Genomic DNA, 6,705 nt, shown 5'->3' on the forward strand with positions numbered 1-6,705 from the left:
CCGGTCATTCAGGGCCTGGGGGGTTTTGGGCTTATAGTTCGTAAGGGCCATTAGACCTCTCCAAACTGCCGCAGAATCATTGGAGCGGAACTGTTCCTGTAGACGGTTAGAGTACACAGATTTAGCTTTCTCCACTTCCCTGGTGAAGTGGTACTTCACTTCTCTGTATGTACTTCGGTCCCCGCTTCTCCACGCAGCCTCCTTCTTCTTGCGCAGCTGTCGGAGCTTGGGTGTGAACCAGGGCTTGTCGTTGTTATAACAAACCCTGGTGCACGTTGGAATGATGCGCGCCTCATTGAACTGTATGTATGAGGTCACAGTGTCCGTATACCCGTCCAGATTGTTTGTGGCCGCTCCAAATGCCTCCCAGTCTGTCGTTTCCCAACAAGCACAAAACTCGTCCACAGACTCGGCGGTGAAACACTTGATGTTCCTCATAACAGGTTTAGCCAGTTTCAGTCTCTGTCTGTATGAAGGGATTAAGTGCACCATCACGTGATCTGATAGTCCAAGAGCAGCGCGCGGGACGGCATGAAAAGCCTTGCTCAATGTAGTGTAGCAGTGATCCAGCGTGTTCTCCTCTCTGGTCGGGCATTTAATAAACTGTCTATACTTTGGTAATTCCTGGCTCAAATTTCCCTTGTTAAAGTCACCAAGCACGATAACAAGAGAGTCAGGAAAAGACCGTTCCACATGTAAGATCTGTCCTGCGAGCGCGCGCTGAGCGTCACACACGTCCGCGCCGGGCGGGATGTAAACAGCCACGAGAATGAATGAAACAATCTCACGCGGTGAGTAAAAGGGCTTACAGTGGATGAAGAAATATTCCAGAGAAGAAGATAAGTGTCTGGAAATCACTGTCACGTCTGTACACCAGCTATTGTTGATAAAGAAGCAGTGTCCACCGCCTCTTTTTTTGCCAGAGAGCGCCGCGTCTCGGTCCGTGTGGAGAAGATGAAAGCCCTCCAGTTGAAGCACGCTGTCCGGGACACTTGCGCTCAGCCAAGTCTCCGTGAAACACAACACACAGGATGAGGAGAGGTCCTTGTTCCTTCTCATCAGCAACGCTAGCTCGTCCATCTTGTTGGCAAGTGAACGGACGTTGGAGAGGAAGATGCCTGGTAGAGGCGTGCGTAATCCCCGTCCGCGAAGACGGACAAGTGCGCCTGCTCTCTTTCCTCTTCGATGCGGTTTCCCTCTTACGCTAAGATGACTGGTAACAAGTCCATAGGGATGATGGATCTGATGGTCAGTAGCTCTTCACGGGTGTAAGAGCACCCGGAAACACAATTTATGTACAAAAACAAACAAAACAGAGCGCACGAGAGCACCGAGGCAGCCTTCATCGGCGCCATGATGACGACGACTCGATATGGACAAGATATGGGCATCTACATCAAATATATGATTTGCCTGAGTGGCTGGACAGGACAGATATAAGAAAAAACAAAAAAAACTATTTTTGTAAACTTGGGAAGATCCACGGGTCGGATTGTGGACACTGGCGGGCCAGATCCAGCCTGCGGGCCGTAGTTTGGGGACCCCTGGTGCAGCTTTTTGTTAGAGGGTACAGTTGTGTGCTGTTGCTTACTCTATGGCTAGATAATCATGCAGGTCTAAAAAAATTATAAAAAGTATTGAAGTGATTCAAAGCATGGTCAACAAAATACCCTCTGACTTTGACCAAAGTATACGCCTCTAAAGCAGTACAAAACCTCAAGTTCGGACCACAATCATGTGATATGTCATCATACAGCTGATAGTATCATGCTTTCATTGGAGTGTCAAAAGACAAAGTTAGACCGGACTACATGGTCATTTTTAAGTTTTGCAAGGGTAAACTTCTTTCTACACTTGCCACAGTCAATTAAGAATTCAAAATGATGAAAGTTTCTATGCAACAGTCACACCAATCAGTCAAGTCTTCAGCCATATATCTAGCTGTCATCACACATCTAGGTATAGCTCTCGTCCATCGATCTAGTGAGTTTTTGTCTACCCATTTATAATCCATCTAGCTAGTTAGCTATCCTCAAACCAAGCTGTCCATCTATGGATTATTTATAATCCAATGATTTCCAATTTTAAAATTGGATTGTGTTTTGATTCAAGAGTGACCACTTAATAGAAACTGGGTGCTGTTGCTATGGCAACAAAATAATATGATCTTCTCTAAAAACAAAAAAACAAAAGGAAAGAAAATAAGTGTTAAATAATTGATGCGAAGAGGTCGGGATGAGTCACAAAAAAGCAACCTGCCTTCCAGACCAACATGTCAGCACTTTTTGAAAAAACAAAGGCCTGTATCATGACTCTGAGTCACATGTAAACAATCTTTGAACATGAGGTGCATTCTTACCATCTAGATTAGAATTTGCTGCGCTCAAGGACACTGAATGCTGTCTAGCAGGCACAGCTGTGCAAACACATGCGCTCATGTTTAATTAAAACAACATTAACGAATATGAACTAAAGGCTGCTGCAGGAAAACAGCGTCACCAAGAGTACAGTCTGCAATACAATGGGTTAAGAGTAGGTCTCCAGCAGATGGCGCTGTAGCTCCTTTAAGCAGTTGACCTTTGTAAGGAAAGATGCCCTTTAGCCTGGTTAGACAAAGTCCATTATTCTTAGACTTGCCATGGTGGGCTGCATTAGATCAGGTTATGTTTTTGAGACTTTAAGGTAATTAAAAGCTCAATCTGCTGCACCGCTATTTTAGCAAATACAGATTTCCTGTTTTGTTCTACATCCTGCTTTAGGCGGGCCTGAACAAACAGATCATTTCAAGCCGAGATCTCATTTGACAAACATATAAGGTATCAATAAGGTCTCCACATCTTTGACCGTGAGTCAATACAGGAAACAGAGCCACAGATGTACTCTCTGTTGCTAATGACTCCTCTGCAAAAGAGCAACAGGGATGGAGGGCTGTGAGCGAGCTTTTTATTAAGAAACTGTTTCCACACATTGGACAAAGCGGCGTGAACGTATTTGCTCACTCACACAGCAAGAGAGCGAGAGTGCTGCAGTGTGGCTTACGCAGCACGGCACGTCAGCGAATCTCATTAGTGGGTTTGGAAGAGTTTAGTGGGGGCTTACACCACTGAGAGTACTCCTCAAGGTGGATCGTGGTCAGCAAAGGCCTCTGTGAGCAAAGTCAGGGTTAGAACTGATGGGAAGTTTGCAAAAAGATATTTGACTTTAATGGTTCTCAAACACGATAAAATGTATTTTCTTGCGTTGGTGTCTCCTTTAAAGCACATCATTATAACTAGATCGTCATACTGAGGGTATTATTAGATGACAATGACCAAGTAAAAATAGGAATGTTTTTTTACTGGATATCTTTGGACATTCCAACACCAACATTGATCATAATGATCCCAAGTCATGCTGTTCTTCCAAAAAACGATTGAACAAGCTGTAAAATACATGACAGGCCAGTAGTTGGTGATGTGGCTTCGTGCATGTCCTCAGTTTGTCAGAGTTTTTGTTAAGCTAAGTAAAGTACAACCAAGCAAAATTATATCTTATTAAAGGCCTACTGAAACCCACTACTACCGACCACGCAGTCTGATAGTTTATATATCAATGATGAAATCTTAACATTGCAACACATGCCAATACGGCCGGGTTAACTTATAAAGTGCAATTTTAAATTTCCCGCTAAACTTCCGGTTGAAAACGTCGATATATGATGACATATGCGCGTGACGTCAATCGTTGAAACGGAAGTATTGGTATTCCATTGAATCCAATATAAAAAAGCTCTGTTTTCATCTCAAAATTCCACAGTATACTGGACATCTGTGTTGGTGAATCTTTTGCAATTTGTTTAATGAACAATGAAGACTGCAAAGAAGAAAGTTGTAGGTGGGATCGGTGTATTAGCGGCTGGCTGTAGCAACACAACCAGGAGGACTTTGACTTGGATAGCAGACGCGCTAGCCGACGCTAGCCGACGCTAGCCGACGCTAGCCGACGCTAGCCGACGCTAGCCGACGCTAGCCGACGCTAGCCGCCGACCGCACGGATGATTGGGTGAAGTCCTTCGTCCTTCCGTCGATCGCTAGAACGCAGGTCAGCACGGGTGTTGATGAGCAGATGAGGGCTGGCTGGCGTAGGTGGATAGCTAATGTTTTTATCATAGCTCTTTGAGGTCCCGTTGCTAAGTTAGCTTCAATGGCGTCGTTAGCAACACCATTGTTAAGCTTCGCCAAGCTGGAAATTATTAACCGTGTATTTATATGTCCATGGTTTAATAGTATTGTTGATCTTCTGTCTATCCTTCCAGTCAGGGATTTATTTATTTTGTTTCTATCTGCATTTGAGCCTGATGCTATCACGTTAGCTCAGTAGCTAAAGAGCTTCGCCGATGTATTGTCGTGGAGATAAAAGTCACTGTGAATGTCTATTTCACGTTCTCGACTCTCATTTTCAAGAGGATATAGTATCCGAGGTGGTTTAAAATACAAATCCGTGATCCACAATAGAAAAAGGAGAGAGTGTGGAATCCAATGAACCCTTGTACCTAAGTTACGGTCAGAGTGAACAAAGATACGTCCTGTACTGCACTGTAGTCCTTCACTCTCACTTTCCTCATCCACAAATCTTTCATCCTCGCTCAAATTAATGGGGTAATCGTCGCTTTCTCGGTCCGAATCTCTCTCGCTGCATTGTAAACAATGGGAAAATGTGAGGAGTCCTTCCTCCGGTGACGTAACGCTACTTCCAATATAGTCAAGGCTTTTTTTTATCAGAGACCAAAAGTTGCGACCTTTATCGTCGTTGTTCTCTACTAAATCCTTTCAGCAAAAATATGGCAATATCGCGAAATGATCAAGTATGACACATAGAATGGATCTGCTATCCCCCTTTAAATAAAAAAAAATCATTTCAGTAGTCCTTTAAAGGGGAACTGCACCTGTTTTTTACATTGTGCCTATCATTCACAATCCTTATGTAAGACAATGTATTTTTTAAATACATAAATATTAAGTAAATGCGCTCAAAAGTCCGCTTACAATGAAGCCTATGGGAGTCGCTCCATTCTGCCTATAAAAGCCCTTAAAAACATCCAAACACTTCCATTAAGGGTTTATGTATATGCTGTAAGTATGTATGTAATGTAGTAACAAGCACATTTATAATAACATTTAATATTTACGTATTTTGATCATTTTAAGCATTTGCGTCACATTAATTTCAAAAACCGCATCACAAAGTTTACTTTTATTTGCCACTACAACACTGATTTGTACTCACTGCAGACTTCATGAGAGTCAACATACATATTAAAACATAATTTACTGAACAATGTCTGCTGTCATTGGGATGCTGACTGACTGCTGGCTTGTTATATTCCAATTTTAAATGAAAAATGATTCATAATCCTCGCGAAGAAAAGGGGGGTGGAACCATGCGTCCTTTTGTGTCGTTTTAGCCATTTTCAGGTCTAAATTGGCTGTCAAAGTGTACCAACTGGTCTAATTACATCCTCGTCCTTCGACTATCCAGGTGAGAGGCATGATTTATGATCTTCAATAAACTTTCACGAGCAGGGAAGCGGAGAAGCAGCTGACCACTTGATGATGTAAACATAGGCACATACGCTATCACGGTGCCGCTATAAATGGCTCGCTTATAAAACCAAAACAACCAATACTTAGTTAATATTCAAGTCACGATATGTAACTCGAGTATTGTAGGCACTTTTTGCTCCATAAGTGCAGTTCCCGTTTAAGTTTACTTTGACTGTTTACCATCTTTATTCCAGTCCAAGCTATGATACACGAAGCAAAGTTTTTTTGATAAAATATTCAACATTATTATTATCATGGACGACAAAGTGGAGGGGTAAGAAAATATAATAAATCTATAAGTAGCAGCATAGTAGAAAGTTACGTACAAGTTTCACTTTTGCATCTCATTGCACATAGCTGTGGTTCGTTCAAAGACCCTTGATTAAAGTTAGAAACAGAGGCCTCACTATAGGTTTTAAAGACAGAGGAGACTTAACCCTCAGGAGATGCACTAACAATGATATGATCATAATAATGATCTATTATTATGATTCGTATTATCCACTAATAATCTTATATGTATCAGCTAATCTCAACTGTACATTCCGAAGTAAAGGAAAACTAAAATTTATAGACAGGTTATATGATTTTCAAAGTCATATTCTGACCACTTTATTTTCAATTTTTTGGCAATATTTTGTAAAAAAACCCCGCCAAAAAACGATCTTTTTTGTAAACAAAGGTAAATTATTTAGGGAGGTTTATCTAGATAGGTTATAGATATGTTAAAAAGTCAAAAACCTAATCAAGGTTTTTGCATGTTTTTTTAAAAGCCGGTTTCAGCCAAATTTATTTAATCATTTGTTGTTGGTGCATGTAAACATACCAAGTGTGTGCGTATAGGGTGGGGACACTGGAGAGCCTTTTTTTAGTCTTGTGCATGGTGGCCCAGAATTTGGTGGTACTATTACCATTATGCCTTCTAATGAACAACAGTTTTTGTTCATTAAAAGGCATAACCCAGACAAAAAGAGTATAAATAGAAGAGGCGGTGGGATCGTGGTACAGGGCGGAAGATACGTTCGTCTAACGGGCTAACTGTAATCTCTTAATGAACTTCTACATGCAGGAAGAGAGGAAAAGGGGAAAGATCAAGATGAAGCGGGAGGAAGTAAGATACTCT

This window comes from Entelurus aequoreus, linkage group LG04, assembly GCF_033978785.1.
Source record: "Entelurus aequoreus isolate RoL-2023_Sb linkage group LG04, RoL_Eaeq_v1.1, whole genome shotgun sequence".
NCBI lineage: Eukaryota > Metazoa > Chordata > Actinopteri > Syngnathiformes > Syngnathidae > Entelurus > Entelurus aequoreus.